The 14,442-nt window shown below is 36.9% G+C and overlaps 1 protein-coding gene and 1 non-coding gene across 2 annotated transcripts in view; one reads left to right on the forward strand and one right to left on the reverse strand.

Annotated features, from left to right (window-relative positions):
- Positions 1–4,895: 4,895 nt before the first annotated feature.
- Positions 4,896–4,968, reverse strand: Trnar-ucu (transfer RNA arginine (anticodon UCU)). The gene has a single exon. It is a non-coding gene; the product is annotated as a tRNA-Arg (tRNA).
- Positions 4,969–14,267: 9,299 nt separating this feature from the next.
- LOC127839628 (uncharacterized) overlaps positions 14,268–14,442 on the forward strand; it is a 1,801-nt gene continuing 1,626 nt past the window's right edge. Inside the window, exon 1 of the mRNA XM_052368014.1 lies at positions 14,268–14,442. This exon is cut by the window's right edge and continues 818 nt beyond it. The gene's annotated coding sequence lies outside the window, so the exon portion shown is untranslated.

Below are 14,442 nucleotides of genomic sequence, written 5' to 3' on the forward strand. Positions count from 1 at the left end.
CTATATACATATAAAGAAAACTGCCCCACTCCCTGGCGGTCATGTTTTTTCACTGATCACGACCATTTTCAAAGTTGTCCGAGACATCCACATAACTAATGTTTTGACAAAATTTCATGATGATTAGGCAAAAAACGTGACTTCTAGAGTGTTCACAAGCTTTTTTACCATATAAATATAAGGAAAAAGGCCCCCCTGGCGGCCATGTTTTTTTACCGATCCAAACCATTATCGAACTCTATTGTCGTATCCAGGTGTGGTAGTGCGATCTCCTTCACTTACGCAAATGAACCGGTCACAGGACGGTTACGTGTTATGTAACTTTGTGAGCACTTATGTTATGCGGAAATATTTATTTGACGAATGCTTATTTCCGGTCATGATGACACCACTGACTGGTTGTAATGCAATTAACTAAAGGCATCCAGCCAGAGACGCCTGAATACACTCAAAGAATTTATTCATAAGTGAAAACCAAAGCAGCCTCAACAAAAATAACTTACTTTTATTCCAAGAACTCGGAAAATGAAGAACAATGACAGAGAATTAAGAACAGGTACAAGCCAAGTCTAAGGAATCTAAGTATCGTTACAAAAATGAACAACATACAGCAAATACCTTAATGGATGTAAAAAGAAGTTCACAATCTGTCAAAAACTGATATAAATATTAGTTACTGTAAGTCTAGAAAGTGCTTCAAAAATCTAGTTTACAAAATAGGTCTAACTTAATCTAAAGAACAATATTTATGGAGATTAGGAAACTTCAGTGAATCAAATATAACAATAAGAAGAATTTACTAAAGTTATTGAAATAAAATAGAGTCTTTCTAATTTAGAAAATACCAAATAAAAATAATCTAAATAATAAGAATCATTTAGAAAATAATGCCAAAATGTCTTGATGCTGGTGTTAAAATAATTTAGAGTTTAATTATTTCAAAATTCCAACTTTTTTCAAGAGCTGTTACCTTTTTAAGAAAGCATCAAAAGGTGATTAAATCAGCCAAAACATCTTATTTTATACAGTTCAGAAGACATAACTGGCAGAGTAGTATATTTTCTCTCAGAACAGTCCATTTATCAATGATCAATATCTTCCCAAATTCCAGAGCAGAACTAAAAATAGATTACTGAACCATGTTAAACAAGGGAGATAAATACTGCAAAATCATGTACATGTCTTTCTTTCAGCTATCTCTTAGTTGATAGGCTTATCATAAGTGCTAATGGCTAAAACAGTTATGTTAATTATGAAAATTCTGTGTTATGAAAAATTACATAATACAGTTAATGTTACATAATAATGACATAATAAAACCAAACTTTACTACACATGAAACAAATGTTCTGACCAAATTTCATGAAGATTGGGCAAACAAGTCAGAGTGTTAACAAGATTTTACTTTAGCCATATAAGGAAAAATGCTCCACCCCTGGGCAGCCATGTTTTTCAAGCAAAGGTTACCATTTTTGAACTCATCCAAGATATCATTGGGAAAAATCTTTTGAGCAAGTTTCATGAAGATCTGAAAATAAATGTGGCCTCTAGAGTGTTAACAAGGTTTTACTATAGCCATATAAGGAAAAATGCCTGCCCCCCCCCCCTGGCGGCCATGTTTTTCAACCAACCGGCATCATTTTCGAACTTGGCCAAAATATTATTGGGATGAATCTTCTGACCAAGTTAAATGAAGATCTGAAAAGAAATGTGGCCTCTTTGAGAGTTAACAAGGTTTTACTATAGCCATATAAGGAAAAATGCCCCGCCGTTTGGTAGCCATGTTTTTCATGCAAACGTAACCATTTTCGAACTCATCCAAGGTATTATTGAGACCAATCTTCTGACCAAATTTCAAGAAGATTGGAAAATAAATGTGGCCTCTAGAGTGTTAACAAGGCAAATGTTGACGCCGCACGACGGACGACGGACAAAAGGCGATCACGTAGTGCTCAGGTGAGCTAAATAAAAACATGTTTACAAGCGACAGACTTCACATGATTTCAAACTTTTCATGTGAATAGGCCCCCAACATGCCACATGTCATGCCAGTGTAAATGGACTGTCATGATTAATGGGAGACAATTCAAGCTAGTTTACAAATTGTAAGTTTGGCACAGTGAGCTCCCTTCTTTTAATTGAGCAGATTTGTAAAGTTCATTAGTTGATGGGTTACGTTTATTTTTGAACAAACAAAAACAACAAACAACAAAGTATTAATGGGATCATGCCTTTTGTCTCGTTAAAACAGTCACAATGAAGGATGCATTATTTCGATGGTCCCAATTCAAAATGCCGAACCTACATTTTTTGGCATTTCGCGATTTTGATACTGTGCAAAGCGGGAAATCAATGCGCATATACCCCCAAAATAACGAACTAGTTAACCAATCGCAACAGCTCAAAAAAGTCATGTGATGTAATGACGAACCGCAATTGAATGAAGTCAAAATGACGAAGCTGCAAAAAATTGTAACTTCGGCATTTTGCGCGCTAATTATATTATTTAAGTATCAATATAGCCATGTATGTTTAAGGTAAATTGACGAAGCTATGGATCCCAGGATTGAGCCCCTGTTTGAGCACTTGCCTTGTTAGCGACTGGGTTCAGGATTCCATCCCTGGTCTGAGAACTAGCAACGTAAGCGTCGGATCCCGGTTTCGAGTCCCGAAGCACTCGCTTCATAAGAGAATGGTCCATGGATTTTGGATTCGAACCCGGGACCCTTCTTGTAAAGGGCGATTGCTCTGACCGGGGCTCGATCCCGGGAACCATCGTTTACGTGGGGAGAGCTAGATGCCTAAGTTTTCGGCGGTCCCTGGGTTTGAATCACGGTGGAGTATTAGCCCTGAAAGCTTTGGGTCTCTAGATCGAGCCTCGGTGCACCAACAGTGACAGGTCCCGGCTTCGAGCCCCAGTCTGAGTACTAGCCCTGAAAGCTATGGATCCCGGGTTCAAGCCTGTGTCTTACCACTTGCCCAGTAAGGGAAGGATCCCGTTTGCGAACCTCAGTCTGAGCACTCGCACCGAAAGCTACGGGTTCACACAGGGACACGAACCAAACAGCCGTCGCTAACATACCATACTGAGCACTCGCCTTCTAAGCGACCGGTTGCCGAAATGAGCACTAGCTCCGTAAGCAACATTTCCTGGTTTCGAGTCCCGGAATAAGAGCTCGCCTTGCAAGCGATGGGTGTTCGGGTTCGAGCGCCGGTCTGAGCACTAGCCCTGTAACTATAAATCCCGCATTTTTCGGGTCCGGCGCTTAGACTATGACTTGGATCAGGGTCCGTTCGCTTAAATGGTAAGTACTTAGCCGGGATTTTAGCCCGGGGCCCATAGCATACAGGATGAGTGCTCGGGCAGGGCCTCCAAACCGGGACCCGTTACGTAGAGTGCGAAAGCTCAGACTGGGGTCCCAGTCGCTTACAGGGAAAGTCCTTGGACTGGGGCTAAAACCCAAAGACCCATCGTTCAAAAAGGGAGCTATCAGGCCTGGATTCGAAACCGGAATCCGTCGCTTATGTGGCTAGTTTTCACACCAGCGTTCGAACCCTGAGCCCAGTCGCTAACTTGGCGATTGCTCAGATAGGGTCTCAAATCTGGGATCCATGGCTTACATGGCATGTGCTCAGACAGGGTTCGAATCGGGGATCTATAGCTTACAGGGATAGTGCTCAGACCGGCGCTCGAACCCGAGCACCTAGTAGTATAAGGGGTACTAATTGTGATAAAACGGTAAAGATGAAACGCCGATCTGATTGGTTAAACTTAAAGTAGTGGCCTCAACTTAGTAGGTCCCACAAGTTATTTAGTTGAGGCAACAACTAATAAGTTGTGGGAACAAGTTATGAAGTTGTCTCCACAAGTTTCTAAGTTGAGGCCTCAACTTGCAAAGTTGATCCCGCAAGTTATTAAGTTGAAGGAATAACTTAGTAAGTTAAATGAACAAATTACAAAGTTGAGGCTTCAACTTAATAAGTTTTGGGAACAAGTAAGGAAGTTGTGGCCACAAGTTACTAAGCTGAGGTCTCAACTTAATAAGTTGTGGGGACAACGTACTTAGTTGTTTCCACAAGTTATTTTAAAAGTTGTTTCCACAAGTTATTAAGTTGAAGCCACAACTTATGAAGTTGTTCCCTCAACTTTATAAGTTGTTCCCACAAGTTACTAAGCTGAGGCCACAATATAAATAAAGAATTGCGGTTGTCACCTCTGTGCCACCGTGTAAAACAGAAAAACACGCATTGCTTTGCTATATCTAATGGAAAACAGTGGAATAATTTATTCTATTGAAACGATATCTATTACAATTAGCTGTCCAATTTGCCGAAACATCACATAAATGCAAGTCTAAATGACGAAGATACATTTTACAGCAGATTTATTAACTTAACGTCAAATTAATTCCATACGAACATGCTCTATCACGAGACACTTTTAAAAATGTTAAAAATAATATTTATTTGATTTTGTGCAAGAAATGTTTAACAAAAATACGTCTCTTGAAAACTTGTGTTTTTGTAAGTTCGGCATTTTGAATTGGGACCATCGATTTGTCACCCACTGGTTATTGGTGCCAGCATTGTTTGTACCTGCGGTTAAGACTTTATTTTTCATACTTGGGGGAGATGCAGATTACTTTTTTCTGGCATGCAATAAATAATTGTTACCAGTTCTGAATTGGACTTCATTGGGAGTAGTTCACATGTGCTGTTTATCGAAACGCTTTTAACAGTTATTATTAGCTGTGAGCACGATTTATTTCTATTAATTTGTGTTAACATGACTTATTTTATCAATTAATAACCTTTCTTTATGTCATTTAAGCATGACTGTTAAATCTCACGAGTGTAAAATTATGTTAAGATGAACAAAATAGATTTAAAATTCTCATCCCCGGCGGGATTCGAACCCGCGACCTCTGGATTAGAAGTCCAGCGCGCTATCCACTGCGCTACGGGGACATTAGAGGTTTCCGAATGTTATGTCTTACATAATCATAACAGCCATTTTTGTGGAAGTAGGTCAACCGTAAACGTTGTGTGAGCATAATCTGCGAAAAGACCAGTTATATCTAATGCAGGCTGAAGGCAAAATATATGAAATATAACATAATTATGGCTGACGAATTGAAAACAAAAAGTTTTAATGCGCCTCTACAGCAATATTCTGGTTTATGTGCGCGTAAATTAAAACCAAATATCTATACACTTGGAGACCTTTCTAATGCAACACTTTTCACGTGTATATCGCGGTTATTAGTAAAGATGTTGATTATAATGTTTAAGTGTGATCATTTGACTACATTCTGTGCAAGCTCACGATAAAATCATTCATCCTTGACGATCGGACGCTTTAGCACGTGGGGTATATTTTGTTTCATCCGTTTGCACGTGGAAATGGTGAAACGCAAAATTATTCTAAATTATTTTAAATTTGATCAATTTTAAATGTAGGATAACATAAACATAGGTTTTACAAATTGTGGCTGGTGTCACAGATGGTTAGCGTGTGGCTATGATATTAATTAGTGAAAACATCATTTTGAATGATAAATAATCATATTATAACGAAAAATTAACTTTTCTGAAAAAAAAATCACTATTTGATAGTGACATTATTTTTTTCTAAAGAAAAGTTAATTTTTCGTTATAATATGATTATTTATCATTCAAAATGATGTTTTCACTAATTAAAGGGGCCTTTTCACAGATTTTGGCATTTTTTAACTTATTCATTAAATGCTTTATGTCGATAAATGTAAACATTGGATCGTAACAGCTCCAGTAAAAAATCAAGAATAAAATTTAAAAAAGGAAAAGAACATGGCCCGGTCCATGTTTCGAACCAGTGACCCCTGGAGACCTGCCAGAGTCCTGAAGTAAAAACGCTTTAGCCTACTGAGCTATTCCGCCGAGTACACAGAGTTGACGTATTTTATACATTATATAAGCAATCTTCGTAGTTTCACAAAATTTAACGACAAAAACAGAACTCTCCAAATTATTCAATCGTTTCGCGTTGCAACGCTTTATAATATTTAGGTTTTAAAATCGTCAAAAGATGCATATAATGGCTATATTAGACCATGGTAAATGTTCAGTATTACTGTTTCCTCACAAATATCATAACTAAAACGAAAATTTGCGAATCTGAAACAACTTTTTTCAATTTTGTCAATTTACCAAAGCGTGAAAAGATCCCTTTAATATCATAGCCACACGCTAACCACCTGTGGTTGGTGTTGGTGAAAGGTAAAGAGTTTAATGAAAGAGATCAAAGATAGCGAATGCCTTTTGCCATGCAGTTCTTAGCTGCATCACTAGGAGAACGGGATGTTACGTGGAGTTTTTGCGGTTTATTTTGCATTATTACATATTGGTTAGCATATATCTATACATAATAAACAGACAAACAAAAGGAGAATGGAAGTGAAATTAAAACATATAGATCTAAGTCAACCGGCCACACGCGAAGTATCCGTACATATTTTAAATATTTATACGCGCGTTCTTCCAACAAACCTGCAGTTTTAGTGGTGTGTCGGGCATTGCTATTTGATTCGATTATAAACAGTATCGGAAATCATCGCGCTCATGCTGAACAAATTTGTCAAAATGATGCAATAATGCTTGTTTAATTAATCAAAAATAATATTTATCATGGTATTGTTGAAAACACATTAAGAATCTATGATTGACCTACCATAGTTATAACGCCGAATATCTTCGTTTAACATATTTCTTGTATAAGTACAATTCCAGTTCACCAAGTTAACGCGATAGCGCCTATATTATATAAAGATCCGTTTACTGGCCGCGAACTGACCCTGATATACCTTGCGGGTTGGAATGCGATGCAGTAAAGTGAGGTCACGATTCCACTGCTGGAAAGACGGCTCGTTTAAAACTTTATACTTTTATATGTACATAATGTTCAATTTCGAAAATAATTAAAATGGTTTGGCCAAAACGAATATCAGGATATGGAAAAACGATACTTTTATGACCTAAAATATACCAGTACACAGGCAGCAATATGGTAATTATTACTCAATATGAGAACGTAGCCTATAAGTACAAACGCTCTGGCGCTGACAATGATGTCATGAGTTGAGTCTATCCATCAAGCCTTTCCGCCTAAACTTGATTTTCGGTAAGGAGGAACTTTATTGAAACTAAAAATACCATAAAAGCGGAAAGTGTCGTCTCTGGTTAGCCTGTGCGGACTGCACTGGCTTATCTGGGACGACACTTCACGCACATGCATTAAGCCTAGTTTTCTTAAAACGCGACTCAAATGGTCTTCCCGCTGCTGAGTATTTGTTTACTGTTGTATTTTAATTTGTTGCATAACGAACAATTCTTAGGAATGTCACACTGCGTGTTTTGGCAAATAAATGCATTGACTTTCCTTTGTTTTAATTTCAAACATTCTCATGTTTATCTCTTGTAATTATTCCGCAATGTTATCGCTCACTGGGTAAGACTTTATTTCTATTTTCATTCAAAAACAAAAACATGCCATCTGCAGCATTTAGTTGCTTAAGTTCCAGTATAACTGTATTGCTTGATACTCTGGGTTCAATTTTTGATGCAAACTACACGGCCTTCTTCAATGTTTTTTCGTATATCTTGCACTATACCATCACTATTTTACTGTTCACGAATACAAGATGCATTGGTTGTAGAGGGGTTAATTTACAATAAGAGTGGGGTAAAATATCTTAAAGGGGCCTTTTCACAGATTTTGGCATTTTTTAACTTATTCATTAAATGCTTTATATCGATAAATGTAAACATTGGATCGTAAAAGCGCCAGTAAAAAATCAAGAATAAAATTAAAAAAAGGAAAAGAACATAGCCCGGACCAGGTTTCGAACCAGTGACCCCTGGAGTCCTGCCAGAGTCCTGAAGTAAAAACGCTCTAGCCTACTGAGCTATTTCGCCGAGTACACAAACGAATGTATTTTATACCTTATATAAGCAATCTTCGTAGTTTCACAAAATTTAACGACAAAAACAGAACTCTCCAAATTATTCAATCGTTTCGCGTTGCAACGCTTTATAATTTTTAGGTTTTAAAATCGTCAAAAGATGCATATAATGGCTATATTAGACCATGGTAAATGTTCAGTATTACTGTTTCCTCACAAATATCATAACTAAAACGAAAATTTGCGAATCTGAAACAACTTTTTTCAATTTTGTCAATTTACCAAAGCGTGAAAAGATCCCTTTAATATAAAACACACTTTTTGGCCTTAATCTCCGTGCTACTCTGGCGTTTTCACGTTGCCGATTTCTGTTATCATCTTTTAAAATCCTTCGCAAGTTTTCCATTAACAGTTAAATAAAGTGATGCTTGTGGGTTTAAACTCCGAAGTAGTCATTGTCGAATGTTATTCGTTTGTTAATTGCCATATAACTATGTATCAAAACTTAACACAGTGCCGTCTTCACTTCTGACACCTGTGATCTTGGAAGAGTCCTGGCGCGCGTATTTACCAAAGACGCGTCTATTTCCAGCGAGTGTTACCAAAGGGGCACACAGCTCTCGGATCGTTTAATATGATACTAGCATCAAGCATGTATATAGACAACACCATATTACAGTGAAGTTCATAATGTGTTTACCATTCAAGGCTTTTATTATAAGGAAAAGTATTATTCGACCTGAAGGAAAGCAGTTGCGTATGCTAATGTACATTACAGGTTACGTCAAATACACTTTTCGGCGTATCTGTTTAACGTCACTTTTGACCTTACCTGACCTGTGTGTCAAATAAAATTCAAATAAAATTTCCCGCGGCTAGGCACGAATGAATACACTTCATTTATTCCATTGGCTGATTTGAGCATACCACCAGAACATTGGAAACATGAACGCGTCTTTGTAACACTGTTTTACTGAATGAACCAATTTTATCTCTAATGAAGAGGCTAAATAGTTTTACCACCCCCGGAAACCCGATATGCTGTGTGAAGTTGGATGTACTAGAAGAAGTTGCCGATAGATTTCGATGAATTTCGATAGGGTAAGTAAATCCAGTTCTATAATTGTTTAAAGGCATTTTTGAATTAAAATATATTTTGGTGTATGCAAAGGAGGTATTACCATGTATGTTAGAAAAATCCTGGTTATTAATATTCAGGATTTATTGAAATATGGCAATTTTGAAAAATTGTCGACGATGCAGGGATTTGTCCCATATTTAGCACTTTATCTACAAATTTCTTTAAAGGTATGCCAGTGAAAAAGTTTTGCACCGACAATTATATTAACCAATGTTCCCGAGTAACATATCCGCCAGGGTTGCTTAAAAAAATCGTATTGATGGAAAAAATCGACTTTAAATTCAATATGTTGATGAAAAAATGATATGACATGGTGCTGTACAAAGATGTCGAGATATGGCATGAGTGCAGTTAGTTCATTTATAAACTTAAAAGCTCACTATTACAGCTGATGTATGCCCACTCTGATGCATTGTAGATCATTTTCATTGAACTTTGAGGTTTTATAAGTATATCCGTTCTGAAGCTAAGTTAATTTCCAGCTTATTTGTATGTGTTTTTATTGAAAATCATTGTACATGTAAAGCAATTGATTCATACAGGTAAAAATATACGTCCGGTAGGCAATCTAAACATTTATAATAATATATTCTGCCTATAGTTCCAATTATAGGTAGACTTTCATAAATGTGAACTAAATTTGGATCTATTATACATGACTTCAAGTTGACAGCTTTGCAAACATCTCCGACAATGCACGCGTGTAAATTAATACTCACATCAGACAAGGCAAATTTCAATTGAACAATGCTATAAGATATAAAATGGCCCATGCTCTGAGAAAAGGGGGTTTGATGGAAGTGCTTAAAGTGTCGTCCCAGATTAGCCTGTGTAGTTCTCACAGGCTAATCAGGGCGACACTTTCCGACTAAACTGGATTTTTTGCTAAGAAGAGACTTTCTTTAAACTAAAAATATCATAAAAGCGGAAAGTGTTTTATCCCACTTTAACAGCAAATTCGTTTAATTAATTAAAGCTCCGTTGATTAAATTTCTGCTATTAACCACGGCACGAAATGACGTCAGTTTTTGACAAATTGACGTCATAAATTATCCAGTTTAAGTAAGTTTGTTTAAATAAAAAGGTTTAACTGAATATAAAGTGGGACAAATAGAATAATAGATTAGTGTTGATTATAGATCATGTTTATCATGCTCGGCACCAAAACGAAAAAGCACTCGTCAAGGCTCGTGCTTTTTGTTTTCTAAGCCTCGCATGATAAACCTGATATATAATCAGCACTAATCTATTATTCTCTATGTTCCTGATTAGCCTGTGCGGACTGCATAGGCTAGTCTGGGACTATGCTATACTCACAAGTTTGCATTACACTCCCTTTTCACAGAGCACGGCTCATATAAAATATACGAGCTTCGCCCTGGGAAAACGGGGCTTAATGCATGTGTGTAAAATATCGTCCCAGATAGTCCGCACAGGATAATCTGGGACAACACTTCTTTTTTGTGGAAATTGTCTTGTAATGAAAGTCTTTTATTATCATTAAACAGGACGAAAAGAGATCAAATACAGTAAAGGGTGCTTACATTTATTAATGTGTTTTTCATCTTAAGTCTTACAAATTAATACATTACATGTAAATAACAGTACGTTTTTAAAAAGAAAATAGTTAGAAATATTTTTTATTCCATTATTGAAGGGACTGAACATATTGTTTTATTTATTTATTTACAAAATGTCATAAATACGTTTACGAACAAATATATTACATATTGAATATAATTCAATAATTACAACAAAATCTATTGTTTTACCAGAGATGCGAACCGGGAACCTTTGGAAGTATACGCATACTTGAGTACCGTACCGGTATTTCGAGGAGAAACATAACTTTTATGTTATTATACAGGAAAAGCGTTCCATACGCATTATTATTTTAGCTATTGCGAATGATGATTATCAATCATTGAACCAATATTTTAAACAGTGTATTAGTCATGAGTGCTATTGGCTTGTTTTAACATAATGTATATATTCTTGTTCGAATCAATGACTATTATTATTTTGAAAGTCGCGTTTTTACCAAATTGTCAACAAGTCAATTCAATTTTTTTTCTTAGTGATGCAAGTTGATTATTCGGTCCAGTTTACGAAAAGAAGTACCATTTACCTTGTTCAATGGGTCCTTTTCATATTAAACCCGCATCATGGCAGCTCTTGTACGAACGCGAAAAAACAAGGGCAACCTTCGGGCTTTAAAGGTGTCCTAATGTATACGTGAATCCGTGCCTGTGTATGTTCGTGCGTGCGTGGGTGGTTTAGTATGGTAGTTTGGTTCACTGTATGTGTGTTGGTGGCGTGCATGTCCGCGTGTAAGATTAAGCACCAAGGTGGATGTGAGAGACGACGATATGGTTCGACCTGTCATAGGATACCTCTATTAAAATCAGAGATGGGACATCAGCTGAAAAAAAAGAAAGTATGAGAGACGATGAAAATGACACAAAATTCCAAAGTGTAGCCTTGTTAAGTATAGACAAGGCCGTTTATCACGGGCGCAGCCTCTTTTGTGCGATGCATGAATAAATAAGCCAAATGCTACTTCCAAGGTGGCGCTAAGGATCGGATGTTTTGAATTTTCACGGATAATTCTTCAGGTGAGTAGGTTTTATATGTTTTCCCAACATATTTCGCAATATTAAAAAGAATCCTGGTTTCCATTGCTTTGTTCCGAGTATTCGTGTTGCAGGGTTCGAGGGATAGGTTAAATTTATGATTTTTGTATTTAAGTTAAAATTTTAGTGACGATAAGTCTCTCTTTTCAGTATTTTGAATCCATGTCGATTTAATGGACATACTACGAGGATTACAACGGGTGACGCGTTATCTTTTGCGAGAAGTATACCTGGCAAAATTGACTAGCTAGTCCGATAATCGAAAGACTGATAATCACGAGTTTCGCATGGATCAACACTTGAATAACGGTATTTCAAAGTCACGTTGTACTAAAACTTGTATTTAAAGTAAGTACATGCATGTTTTATAAACAAAATACTTTTTTAATAATAACAGGTAATATCAGCAAATGAAAAACGTTCACGTTAAAGCTTTAATAACTTTAGTTCCTAGTAGAATCACCGAGTTAGCCACTAAAACATCGCATTTAGCTTGCATGTAAAATGCAACCAAACTTCTCGCCATATTACCGACGATAGATTTCGTAACTTTCGTTTAAATTCGATGTTTATCAATTAGCCTAATTTGGTGTCAACGCGATGTTTTTTCTAGGAGCACAGTTTGGTGTAAATGCGATGTTAAGTAAGGGGAGCCCTTTGGTGTCAATGCGATGTTTATCAAAAAGCACACTTTGGTGTCAATGCGATGCTTTTTCTAAGACCACACTTTGGTGTCAATGCGATGTTTATCAAGGAGAGCACTTTGGTGTCAATGCGATGTTTATCAAAGAGCACACTTTGGTGTCAATGCGATGCTTTTTCTAGGACCACACTTTGGTGTCAATGCGATGTTTATCAAGGAGAGCCCTTTGATATCAATGCGATGTTTATCAAAGGGCACACTTTGGTGTCAATGCGATGTTTATCAGTTTGAGCGCTTCGGTGTCGATGTCATGCTTACCAAGGAACACACTTTCGTGTAATGCGATGTTTACCTAGGAACGCACTTTCGTGTCAATGCGATGTGTACTTAGGGGCTCTATTTGGTGCCATTGGGATGTTTATCAAGGAGCGAACTTTGGTGTCAATGCGATGTTTACCAAGAAGCGCACATTGGTGTCAATACGATGTTAACATAGGAGCGCACTTTGCTGTCACTGCGATGTTTATCAAGAAGCACACTTTGCTGTCAATGCGATGTTTATCAAGAAGCGCACTTTGCTGTCACTGCGATGTTTATCAAGAAGCGTACTTTGCTGTCACTTCGATGTTTATAAAGAATTAAGCGCACTTTGCTGTCAATGCGATGCTCATCTAGGAACAAACTTTGGTGTCAATGCGATGATTCCCGTGAAGTGCACTTTAAACATCAACAGCGAGAAGAACATCATCATTTATATCACTGTTATCATAATCATCATGTTCAACACAGATTTTAGCCGCGTCGTTATCACTTTCTTGTCGTGATCATGCTAGTTAGTGTGATAGTTAAATGATGAATGCAAGCTAGTTGCATCTTGTGATTTGATTGTGATCTAAGGACGACTCATATTGTGTAGATACATTTTTATTATTTTTATCGCATTATTATGCACACACACCTTTATAAACAGTGTAATATGTACAGTATGTAGAAAATTTGAACTTCACACTTTTATAAAATGCGCCACATTATTGTAACCTTTTCCGATGGCAGATGCACTTTAAAGACAAATCGGTGCCGTATTATTATTATAAACGTTAGTGAGGTAAATTCAGACAAATCTCAACGGAATCAAACTGTGGGCACCCAGATGATACTTCATTGCGTTCTTCAAAGGTCTACAACACCTATCGATTCTGATAAGTTGGTCATGCGGTAGCGACCAGCGACCTTTTAGGCATCCCACTCCGAAGAGCGACATGTAACCGTTATGACTAGTTACTGTCATACTTTAAAATCCGAATGGTTTTTGTGGAGTTGTTTAATTGCAAAAACATAAATCATTCAGTAGGTAAATACATGTAACACGTTTTATTCATGCGATGCATTTTCCAATGGTAGCGTTCAATCGAATCGGCGATTACGAGACGAAGTACTAGTAAGAGGGTTTATATTTCTTTAACGACTCACTGTAACCTTTAATTGTTTTGTAGGGTCCTTCAGAACTGTTGTTATAAGACCAAAACATTCTAAATAGATAATAAAAAAATAATGAAAACAATATGGTTTAAAAACATTGCTTTTGTACAAATAAAAGAAATACATTTAGTTTTGTGTTGAATTAACTAATAAAAACGCAATTCGCAAACGTCGTAGTCTTTATATTTGTTATTGACGGTTCTTTTTGAAGTACTTCCCTTGAAAATTCAAATATTGTATTTGTGTATTCTATACGTATTTAAGCTCATCTAATTACGCTTAAAGATCGATACAAGCAAGTGTATATAGAACAGCATGTCTTAACTAGTTCACCATACTACTAAGGTAGAAGGTATGTATTTGACAGCCTTTAATTTCAGTGCTGAAACGTTTCACTCGCCATAAGTCTGAAAACACTTGAGGCACTATCATGTCGTATTACAGAGCCCTTCTGTTTATAGCGACATTGCTTTTAATTTGCAATCATGCATACGCCGCTGCTTTCTCATCGTCGATATTTTCCAACATAGCATCACTTGTGTTAGATGCATTTGACCTGGGAAAATGGATTTATGATGCGACGTCGACCAGTGCTACTGAGTCTGC

The sequence above is a fragment of the Dreissena polymorpha genome, chromosome 7 (assembly GCF_020536995.1).
Source record: "Dreissena polymorpha isolate Duluth1 chromosome 7, UMN_Dpol_1.0, whole genome shotgun sequence".
Taxonomy (NCBI): Eukaryota; Metazoa; Mollusca; class Bivalvia; order Myida; family Dreissenidae; genus Dreissena; species Dreissena polymorpha.